This window comes from Lolium perenne, chromosome 3 (genome assembly GCF_019359855.2).
Source record: "Lolium perenne isolate Kyuss_39 chromosome 3, Kyuss_2.0, whole genome shotgun sequence".
Classification (NCBI taxonomy): Eukaryota; Viridiplantae; Streptophyta; class Magnoliopsida; order Poales; family Poaceae; genus Lolium; species Lolium perenne.
The window spans coordinates 24,131,050-24,142,889 of record NC_067246.2 but is presented as its reverse complement, the minus strand read 5'-3'; the positions used below and the strand labels follow the sequence as shown (position 1 = coordinate 24,142,889).

The window sequence follows — 11,840 nt, the reverse complement described above, 5'->3', positions numbered from 1 at the left end:
TTTCCCGTTCGAGTGTTGAGGCTGAGCTGCGGGCTATGGCTTCGTTGATTGCTGAGGTGACCTGGTTACGGTGGTTGCTTGCAGATTTTGGGGTCTCTGTTACGACACCCACTCCACTTTTGTGTGACAGTACAGGTGCTATCAGTATTGCACGTGATCCGGTCAAGCATAAGCTGACCAAGCATATTGGTGTTGATGCCTTTTATACACGTGCTCAGGTGCATGACCAGGTTGTTGCGCTTCATTATGTGCCTTCAGATTTACAGTTGGCGGATTTCTTTACAAAGGCACAGACTCGCGCGCAACATGACTTCTTACTCTCCAAACTCAGTGTTGTGGATCCACCCTGAGTTTGAGGGGGGGTGTTAGAGTAGATATGTGTGTATTATATTTTGCCCATATGTTAGGGGCCCTTTTGCATATTGCACATGTACATTGTACTATATATTGTAGCCTTTTGGCCCCCAGTAATACAACACAGATTATTCTCGTATCATTACTTAAATAACCCATGTATCCTTATTTCCCTAGAATTACTTGTAGGACACGTGACATTTTGAGAATCTGAAAATGGTCAAATAATTTTATCTCTTAATCCTAGTGAGCATGGATATATTCTAGGACAAATAAAACAATCGATAGAAGATAATTGGCCGTGACAAGTCAAAGATCTGTACATACAATGCATCGAACCATATAAGTAAACGACTATGATTGGACTTGCTCTCTAGTATAATCTTTAATCCTAATAAAGCTTTTTAAAACCCAGGGGGTTCAGCAATTTAGTATGACAACATGTCATTAAGAAATCATCAATGGTGCTAACAAAAGCATCAACTGATGTTGTTGGATACGTACTGAAATCTGAACTAATTTAATGAGCTAGCATGGCCTGTTTTATGTCCCCCTATGCTCTCCACGTACCCTGGGTCCATTTTCTATCTTTATCGCTGCAGCTCATGGCAGCATGGATTCAATATCACCCCCCCGCTGAATTCTAGATTGATGGTAGTAGGGCAGAGTAGACTGGCCAGCTAGCAATCTTCACTTGAGCATGTTGAAAAAATTAATTTCAAAGAACCGATGATCAATGGGCAAGATAGAAAGTTCAATGACCTGGTCGTAGTAATGTTATCCCCACTGCCACAACCACAGATCAATGACAACCCTCAGCATAAACAACCGCCGGCTCAAAAAAAAGCTTATCAATAAAAAAGGGGAGAACTAAAAATTCAATGTAGCAGTGTAACTCATATATTGTTAAACGGAGAATGCATTACATCAGTAGTAGACATTTTACTTATCATATTAAGTATCACATGATCTTTCTAGTTCTTTTTTGAAAAAAAACTCTTTTTATATCATACATGAACTGGGATGGATCAACTGGTTTTACAGATACAATGGCTCACCTCGGATCCACGCGGTGAAAAAGATGGCTGGGATCTGCTGGGAGCTCAATCAGAGGGCCATCATGTGTTGAGATCGTCCATCATGTGCTGATTATATATCAACCTTGAGCTTGCATTTGTACAAAAGCGCACACTTTGGACAGCAGCGCACATTCCATGAAAGAGCAGAAACTTTTCCTGCCCACACACAAAGCAAGTCCTGAGAAACGTGAAAGGTATTAGTCGACTGGATGCATAACGCACGGAAAAGAAATGCATAGCATTGTTACCTATTAATAAAAGTACCTACATATATGTTGTTTGGAGATCATAAAGCAATTCCTGGTACATTTTGTTCCTTGTTTCTGTACTTGGTTCCCGTTTTCATCAAGTGAAAGCACTTTTAATAGCCTCCTGGAGGTCACCCCTTGACACAGCTCTAAGGGGTAAAAAATCGTAGGAAAATAGTGTAATGCACATGCGAATTAATAAAAGATAGTATTTGGTGATGCAAAAAAAATAGGCAAAACGAGTACTCTTATTTTCTCTACGAAGATTCAGAGTCTAGACCTGCATCTGCCATAGCTGTACAACCAGTTGTAGGAGGTGGTCAGGTACTGCATGTAGTCGTCTATGCTCGACAGCAGTACAACATTCCTTATGACGATGCAAATAGATGAGAAACGAAATTCTTACTGCATCGTAAGCACTACACACTCACACTGATAAGGTCCAACAAAAATCATGCTATATAAACTGTGAAAAGAACACAGATGTTGCTATGATGCTAAGAGAAGAGAGCGGATACCTCTCCGCCACTGAACAAAGCTGATCGTGTACAACTTTTGTTTCAATCCTGTTATCAAGCAACCAGCCCATGCTGAAATGACATGAGAATATTCAGTTTAGACCGTCGTCACTGATTTGGAGCATACTATAAACATGTAGTGCTCACCAGACATCAGCTGATTTACGCGATAATCTCAAATCCCTGTGTCGCTTGGCCAAAATAAACTGAAAATGAAAAATAGAAAGCGACCTACATAATTGGGGAGAGATATCCATATCAAACACAGAACGAAAAATACTCACCTCCGCACAGAACTTTTAAGAAACTATCTACTGCAGCTAGCTTTTAGCAAAAATTCGTAATATCTAAGAACAAATGTAGGCAAAAAAGATAAATCTGAATCTTCAAAGCATCCTCCGCCAGCGTGCTTTTTGTCGTACTTGGGACATGGAAGGCCCAACTTCTCTAGCATGGCTTCTGGAAGCACATCGGTTGAAATCTCTACTGTCTCCATGGAAGTGCTGTCATGAAAACACAAGTATTATTTGATCACGAAGTAGAACAGCGAAATGAAGTAGAGCAACTTGAAGTTAAGAGTGTGTATATGAATGAATAATCTAGAAACTAAATAACACATGTTAAGAAGTTTGGGACTGAAATGGTTGGAAGTAAAAGTTAAAAGAAGATGGATTAAGTACTGTCTAGCAGCATGCTGACTTGTAACTTCCATGCAAGCATATGAGCAAGCTCACCACAATCCGGCGATTTGCACAAAAATAACCCAAAAGTGAAAGAAAAGCACAGAATGATCCTCCGGCGAAACTATTTCACCAATCTAACCCTTTTGTGAGGCGCCCCTCCCACGGGCGCCACACATGCCCATGTGGCTCCCCTCCTGCCGGCGCCACTGTCCCAGCCGACGTGGCCCCCTCGCCGCTGAGCTGGTGCGCCGATCCGACGTGGCAGCATGTGTGGCGCCCCTCCCAACGGCGCCACACATGCACTTGTAATCCCCAAAACATACTGTGAGACAATTCCTCTGGGACTTAGCCGTTTTGCGAGGCTCGATGTGTGGCGCCGATGCCACGGGCGCCACACTAGCCTGTGTGGCGCCGATGCCACGGGCGCCACACATCCACATAAGTGTGGCGCCCGCGCCCGCGCCCAGCCCGACCCTCTCTTTCTCTTCCTTCTCTCCTTTCTTTCTCTGCTCCAACCGCCGCCGCCGCCCGCCTCCCCTTCGGCCCCCCCACCAAATCGACCAAGGAATCGTCAGATCTATCCGGGCAAGTCCTTCCTCCTCCATTCCTCAAGGTATTCCCCTTCGATTCCCTCTGATTCGTCCACTATCGTTGGTGGATTTGGTAGATTTGGGTATGAACCCTAGACATGGAAATTCATGTTGGTGGATTTAGATATGAACCATTGATATGTTAGTGCATTTGGCTCTGAACCTAGCAAGATTTGAATATGTTGGTGGATTTGGATATGAACCTAGATTTGGATATGAACCCTAGATTTGGATATGTTGGTGGATTTGGATATGAACCCTAGATTTGGCTATGTAGATATAAAATGGCTATGTATGTATTCAAATTCTATGTATGTATGTCTTGAAATGTCTATTATTTGTGATGGAATAACTCATATTTGAACCAAATATTTGTTGGAACCCTAGATATGAATGTATGTGTGCATGTATGGAACTCTCATGTATTTGGATATGAACTCTCATGTATGTGTTGCTCATTTTTGTTAGTGGAATGACTCATAATATGGTTGTGTAAACATGTAGGATGGTGTGGCTTCTGGATGAAGAGTACGACAGGGTGCACCGGGCTGTTCATATGACGGAGAGGGGAACGGATCTTCACCCTTTGAAGATTCGTTACCATGGCACAGCGGATATACCGTATGACGAGAGGTACATGGAGTTCATCCGGCCTACCGGTCTTCTCCCGTTCATATCCCTTGTAAGCCGTGGGGGGCCACACATGAACCCCTCGGCACTCACCGCCCTTGTCGACCGGTGGAGGCCGGAGACTCACACCTTCCACTTGAGGGCCGGCGAGATGGCCCCTACTCTCCAGGATGTTTCCATGATCCTTGGACTACCTATTCAGGGCGAGCCACTGTGCATGAACCACAGCTTCTGAAGGGTGGCGGAGATAGATGGAGGACCTTATTGGCAGGGCTCCTCCGCTGCCAACAGAACCAAAGAAGAGAGCTCCCGCCGGCGCGTCTTTCGAATGGATCAGGACTAACTTTGGAGAATGCCCGGAAGAGGCCGACGAGGACACTCGGAGGACGTACGCCCGCGTGTACTTATGGTACATGATTTCGAGGACTCTCTTTCCTGACAGTGGGGGGAAGCTGGCCCATTGGTGTTGGCTGAAGGCGCTTACGGTGTTGGATAACCGGTGGAGTTGGGGAACAGCGGCACTTGCCTACCTCTACCGGCAGGTGATGATTTGCTCTATGTACTATTTTCCTATAGTAGTGTGCTAGACAAAGTACTAACCAAATGTCTTATGTGCGCAGTTGGACGAAGCTTGTCGCAGGACTGGGAGCGGCGGTATTGGTGGATGCATGCTCCTACTTTCCGTATGGAGCTGGGACCGCCTATCAGTTGGGCGTCCCAGGGTACTCAACGAGAGGCCATGGCCTCATCACCCTCACTTTCCTGATCGGGAGCCCACTTGGGCATACCTTTGGGACAATGTCTCGGAGATGACGAGCGATCCAATGGTCATGTACAGGCAGTACACTGCGGAGTTGGACACTCTTACCGCTGAGCAGGTAACCGATCACTCTTTTGCAATCCTAGTTTTCATTGATTCTACTGGCATGTTCTAAATTCTGAGATATTTGTATGCTGCAGGTGGAATGGGAGCCATATGGTACCTACTACCGTATTGGCGCGACGATGACTGACCTCAACCACAAGTGCACGGAGGAGGCGCGGTTCTGGCGTATGCGCTGCCCACTCATATGCATGTGGCTTGTTGAACACCACCAGCCGCAAAGAGTGATGAGACAGTTTGGGCTGTATTAGGAGTGCCCACCAGTGTGGCAAGACACGGACAAGGCGCTTCATAGGTAAACTTCTGGAATCATGCGATGGAAGATTCTTGATAGAAGAGGTACAAACTAACTTGTTGATTCTTGCAGGCTTGATAGGCAGCGGCAGAGGAAGATCACAAATTGGCCAGTCCATCATAGCGGCCACATCGCAGCGTTCCAACACTGTTTGCAAGCGGCACGGAATGCTGGCCCTGAGCAGATTGTGCCTCACGACTTCGCCGCTTTCAACAACTACCTCGAGTGGTTCCATGAGAACACGCGTATCGAGTTAGTTAAGCACGCGTATCCTGAGGAGATCTTGGACGACCCCATCCAGTTCGATGAGGTTGGGCAAAGCCAGCACGACACCTTTGCTCGCAGAGGGAGATCGACTTCTATTGCTTCTGAGCTGAACTTCGTGGTAATGGATTCTCTCACTAACTAGTACATCATCTAGATTGCCATGTGCTCGCTTCAATTGTGTATGCTATGTTTGTCACAGCGGGAGGAGATCCAAAAAACAGCTGAGGAGTGCGAGATTATGTGGGACCAGAGCCATAGAGGTGAAAAGCCTGTCGGACCGTTGCAGTATTTCATTAAGGTATGATCACCAACTTTGAATGTACGCTACTATGATGTGGTGGCTTTGTAACCATTAACGGCATGACGCAGAACACTGCACGAAAGATGCGGCGGTTAGCCAGCTTGCTAGGTTGCCGGGAAGGCGAAATCGCTACATCTTCCTCTTCAGAAGAGCGGGAGGTATGGACTATTTTATTGCTGTCAAACATGTTCTTACTAATTTCAACTTTTGTAATCTCATGTGTTCATGTTTGTGAAGATTCCTGAGGACGAGCTAATTCTGAGTCAAGGCATACTTCCAAAGCATACCTCCAAGCAAGCCCCACGGTCAGCTTACCAGTTCAAGCCAAGGGGCAAGGCTCCAAACCGGTACACTCCGGAAGATTATGTCAACCGAGGAAAGAAGGTTGTCACTGAGGAGGATGACGGGCCGCCGCGGAGATCAGCTTTGTCGAGGATGAGGAACGACGAGCCGTTCTCTTCAGATGAGGAGGAGGAGGAGGAGCAGGAGGAGCAGGAGGAGCAGGAGCAGCAGCAGGAGCAGCAGCAACAACAACCACGGCAGCGGACGAAGAGGATGGCCGTCCGGAAGCAGCCCGCGAGGACGGCACGTCGAGGACGCTACTAGGATGTGCTACGTGTTGTTGTGAACTCTATATTCATAAGTATCGATTTGTGAACCCTATGTCATGTCGAACCATGGTCTGTAATGCTACTTGTTGTTTGAATCTACGTGCTACAATGTGACCTATGAAGTGTTATATGTGTATGTCATGAAATTGCTACTTGTTGTGTCCAATGTTGTACTCGTAAGTGTTGGAGTTTGGTAGGATTTTTCATGTTTTCAACACAAGTCAATGTGCGGCGCCCTTCCAACTGGCGCCACAAGTGTGGCGCCAGTTGGAAGGGCGCCACACATGCCAACTTATATGAACTATTGGGTCGGAAACATCCAGGGGCTCCGGACGATAAGTCCTTAGCCGTTTTCGCGAGCCTCTATGTGTGGCGCCCGCGGCATCGGCGCCACACAGGCTAGTGTGGCGCCCGTGGCATCGGCGCCACACATCGAGCCTCGCAAAACGGCTAAGTCCCAGAGGAATTGTCTCACAGTATGTTTTGGGGGATTACAAGTGCATGTGTGGCGCCGTTGGGAGGGACGCCACACATGCTGCCAAGTCGGATCGGCGCACCAGCTCAGCGACGAGGGGGCCACGTCGGCTGGGTCAGTGGCGCCGGCAGGAGGGGAGCCACATGGGCATGTGTGGCGCTCGTGGGAGGGGCGCCACACAAAAGGGTTAGATTGGTGAAATAGTTTCGCCGGAGGGTTAGTCTGTGCTTTTCTTTCACTTTTGGGTTATTTTTGTGCAAATCGCCCCACAATCCACCGCTAGATTCTACACCTAAACTCTGAAAATATAACATCTTGTTTGAACACAGTGGGTTAGAGCCAAGGAACTTGGTACACATAATCGGATAGGGAAGTTCATCAAGCTAACTAAGCAACAAACTGAAGTAAAAGATCAAAAATAAAAGTTGACACATTATCCAACATTGACAATGGTTTCTAATTGTCTGTGCTATTTGTTTTGGCATAGTAAGAAATTGAACTTCATATAACACTAAGAGAAAATCAGTCGGCCTTATATTTAGAAAGTATGCCACTAATCGTCTACTGGTTTCTCTCATTCTAAACACAAAATAGAAGTGAGAGCTAATTATTTATGTCAGCCGGACCCAAAGAACCGATGTAATTATTTTACAGTCAAAATAGCATTAATGATGTACTTCCTCCGATTCATATTAATTGACTTCAATATGGATGTATCTAGAACTAAAATGTGTCTAGATACATCCATATTAGAGTCAATTAATATGAACCGGAGGGAGTATAAAAAGAAGTGACTAACATGGAAGGGGAAAAGGAAGCGATATCCTTTAACTAAACATGTCATACGGGATTTTGCGAGTTCACACAAAGGAGAGCAAATTCAAAACTGAACTTAGATCTAGATTTCTAGGAACCGGTGGTAAGAGTGAGAAGGCAGAGTTGACCTTACAGAATTGTATCAGCCAGTTGTCAATTGAGTCGGCACTTCTCAGGAAAAAAACAGTAGAATAAACAAACAAATTTAATTAACCACAAGTACTGAATTCTCCGGAAAAAACACAAGTAATGAAGACTGAAAAAACATGGTACCCTATGAAGCGAGGGCACAACAAAAAAGCCATTTCACTAAATTTATTAGAATTTGTATGAATGGAAGTTAACTCTTCTAAGTTGTTATATTGTGATCCAAATTCATATACTAAAGGGAGGCTAAGTTCTGACGAGCGGAGCGAGGCCCGTCGCCGGAGGCTTGGGCCGAAGGTACGGATCGTTGCCACCGTCTGTATATATTTCATGTAAGCCGCCGCTAGGGTTTCATCGCATCATTGTACACCCACGGCGTTTGTAAACACCACCGAAATAGTGAAGTTTTGCTCAAGCTTGGTTGGTATAACTGTTTAGCCCAAGTGGCTATTGGCGCCAGCAAGTGTTTTCTTTGTTGATTCAGGTGATTGTTGAAGTTCATGCTACAGGGAATTTGTCTCAAGGTGGAGTTTGTTATATTGTGATCCAAATTCATATACTAAAGGGAGGTTAACTTCTGACGAGCGGAGCGAGGCCCGTCGCCCGAGGCTTGGGCCGAAGCGTAGCGATGGTGTCTTCAATGTCAGTCAGTCTAGGAGAGGCATAGCGATGGTGTCTTTAATTTCTAATGTAGGCACTATCAAAGAGGTAGCAGAAGATCAGAAGTGGGTGCTAGCAAAGCACCATGTAGAAGACCAGCAAACAAAAACTTACAAATAAATACATAGAATTTCAATACGGTAATAGAAAGCCCCCCTGATAAATAAACCGCAGGAATGCCACAATCATATGTAAGATACTGGTATATTGCGCAATTTTTAGCTCGCTACAATATGGGCCAAAAAATATCATACAGATATACAAACAGAAATGAGTATTTGGTTAGAATAGGACAATACTCACCATTCTTCGATTGTAAATCTGAGCACAAAATATGAACTTAAACATATTTTCTAGTAAGCTCCAAAGACAAACAGCAAGCTAATCATTTGGCATAACTGAAAAAAATGAAGGTCCAAACATGCATTCTATGAAGGGAGGAGATGATCCTGGAGACGAAGGAATAAAAAAAGAACTCACCTAGAGCTTAGGAACTTCAATGTGGCCATGCTCGCAATACCACCTAGAGGCTAGAGCAGTGGATCTTTGTCGCCAAGCCTGGAACAAATGTCATTTCGGATTTACATAGATATCTTATTCATGGTTTTAGATATTAGATATCATGGCACAAATAACATATCGATCAGGGTGTATAAAAGAATTAACATCAGCCAATGAACATGATTTCCTTCGGCAAAGAAATATTCTATAACAGCAAAGCTTGATTAGTTAATTTAACTCTTTTCCCAGAAAAAAGCAAACCTACAGACTACAGCTCAAAACAAAGAGGAAAAGATTACAAACAGAGAAACACAATGGTGCTCCATTTTCTGTTAGTATATAGAAGAAAATTATGTCCTAGGCATCCGAAATCACAAAAACTAAAATAAAAGCTACCTATTAGTCTTTTCAGGAAAGTTAGCTCCCAATATATCGTCACCCTGTTCCTCTTTTTTGATAGTTGAACCATCCGATACACTTGCATTTGCACCAGTTCTGGTATCACAGTTAGGAACCGGCGAAGCTTCCTAACTATAATCGTGTATTGATGGTGCACTGGGGACATAAGATAAACCATCCTGCACATGATCCATTCGATTATACATCAGTAAAATCTACACACTCCATTGCATAAGAACAGTAGCGTAACTTCATATCTATTTCAGAAAGCAGGGAAACATACGACCCTTGCAACTTATGGGCCAGGCCAGATGACCCTCAAAACAAAGAGGAAAAGATTCCAAACAGAGAAACACAATGGTGCTCCATTTTCTATTGGTATATAGAAGGAAATTATGTCCTAGCATCCGAAATCACAAAAACTAAAATAAAAGCTACATATTAGTCTTTTCAGGAAAGTTAGCTCCCAAGATATCATCACCATGTTCCTCTTTTTTGATAGTTGAACCATCCGATGCACTTGCATTTGCACCAGTTTGGTATCACAGTTAGGAACTGGCGAAGCTTCCTGACTATAATCGTGTATTGGTGGTGCACTGGGGACATCAGATAAACCATCCTGCACATGACCCATTCGATTATACATGAATAAAATCTACACACTCCATTGCGTAAGAACAGTAGCATAACTTCATATCTATTTCAGAAAGCAGGGAAACATACGAGCCTTGCAACTTATGGGGCCAAATAACCCACATACAAATAAAACTGGCCAGCAATTTTGGCTCCTAGGTTACATCATCGATTAGAACCAGTAATCATAGGATTATGATGCAACTGAAGAACTGATTTTTTCCTGCAATTTCCAAAGTGAAGTGAACATCCAGATAAGATAATGGTAAACAAAATCGAGTTTCTCGTAATAATTGGGACCCCAACAAGATTGGCCATATCTAAATGCAGAAGTATGTTAAGCAGATACCAAGAGAGAAAATGGATATCTAGAGAAAGTTTGTTGAGTGAGCAGAATGATTTTTGCAATATATATCTCTGTGTTGAACAATTTTAATGCCGACTGCGTGTGTGAAGACTATTTTTGGCGAACATATTGATCTTCATGTGACCCGCAAATGCTTACCTAGAGAAAATGTTGGAGCTTCCATATGCAACAAAGGATTGGAACAGAGTAGGAAACGGTGCCATCTAATTTGATATGGCAGAGAATGAAGCAGGGGGTAAACAAATTGAGAAGAACTCAGAGCTACCAGCAGAGTCGGAGTACTCCTCCACATATGCTGCACAGCGCGCCTGCTCCGGCCACGGCTTGGCCCTTGCTGCGCTGTCTCCCTGTAGGAGCCGAGAGCCTAGTATCCGTCGCTGGAGTAGTAGCTCTACTGCTGCCCTGGCACGTTGGGGCAGAGGGGCACAGCGGTGTGGTGGGGGAGGTCCTCGCAGCTGGCCGGCGAGGAATCGATAGAGTACCTGCCACTGCAGAACTCGACCTCCTCCTCAACGTCTGATGACTCGTCCATTCTGGAGGCAGAGGAGGCATTGGAGCGCAGCGGCACGGATGCGCAGGGCAGGGGCCTACTCCTGAACTTCTCCGGCGGCGGCATGCCGAGTCCACTCGCGCCGTGCACGGCCTGGAGCGCGTCCATCCTTTTGCGTTGCATCAGGGAAGATGGCGACGTCGTTGGTGCCGTGTCGTCCTCCTCCTTGATTGGAGGATGGAGAGGCGGAGCACAGCAGCAGCCCGCCACGCGCATGCCCCTCACCACCGTCACATGCTGGCCCCGCCTTGGTCGCCAGCCCGCCGCGTGCATGCCCTTGCGCGCGCGTGCGTGCCCACTCGCTACCGAGGAGATTCAGACGACAAGATCTACTGGCTAGCGGCGGCGACGGCCGGCGGCGGAGGGTGCAGGTAGAGGAGACGAGGACGAGCGAAGGGGAGGGGACGAGACAGGGGCTGCCTCCTCAAGGCGGCGGCCTTGGTAGGGGGAGATGAGCACGGGAGGAGGCAGAGCGGCGGCGCCGGAGCAGAGGAGGAGGCGGAGGCGGCGGCGCCGGCGCAGAGGAGGAGCCAGGGCACGGGTGGTGGCGGGATACGGAGGGTGGGTGCGCGACGAGAGAGGAGGACGAATGGGTAGGGTTTTTCCTGGGATTCTCTGGTTTTGTCTCAGGCAGGAGGAGGAAAATCCGAAATTACCCCTGCGGGTGGAGATCTTTTCCACGGGATGATGGCACGCTTGACCAAACGAACTCCCAGCCGCAGCGACCGACGAGTGGACCTGGCCGAAGGTGGGACCCACGAGCAGTCTCAGGTGGGTAACACACGGCCGTTGCATGGTTTTATTTAGTAGGAGGACCAACCAACACCCTTGCT

The 11,840-nt window shown here is 46.2% G+C and overlaps 1 long non-coding RNA gene across 1 annotated transcript; it reads right to left on the bottom strand.

Annotated features, from left to right (window-relative positions):
• Positions 1–502: 502 nt before the first annotated feature.
• LOC127340956 (uncharacterized) lies at positions 503–9,143 on the bottom strand. The gene is made up of 3 exons (XR_011754687.1): positions 9,038–9,143; positions 1,702–1,830; positions 503–1,611 (listed from the first exon to the last, which is right to left on the bottom strand). It is a non-coding gene; the product is annotated as an uncharacterized lncRNA (long non-coding RNA).
• Between the last annotated feature and the right edge of the window lie 2,697 nt (positions 9,144–11,840).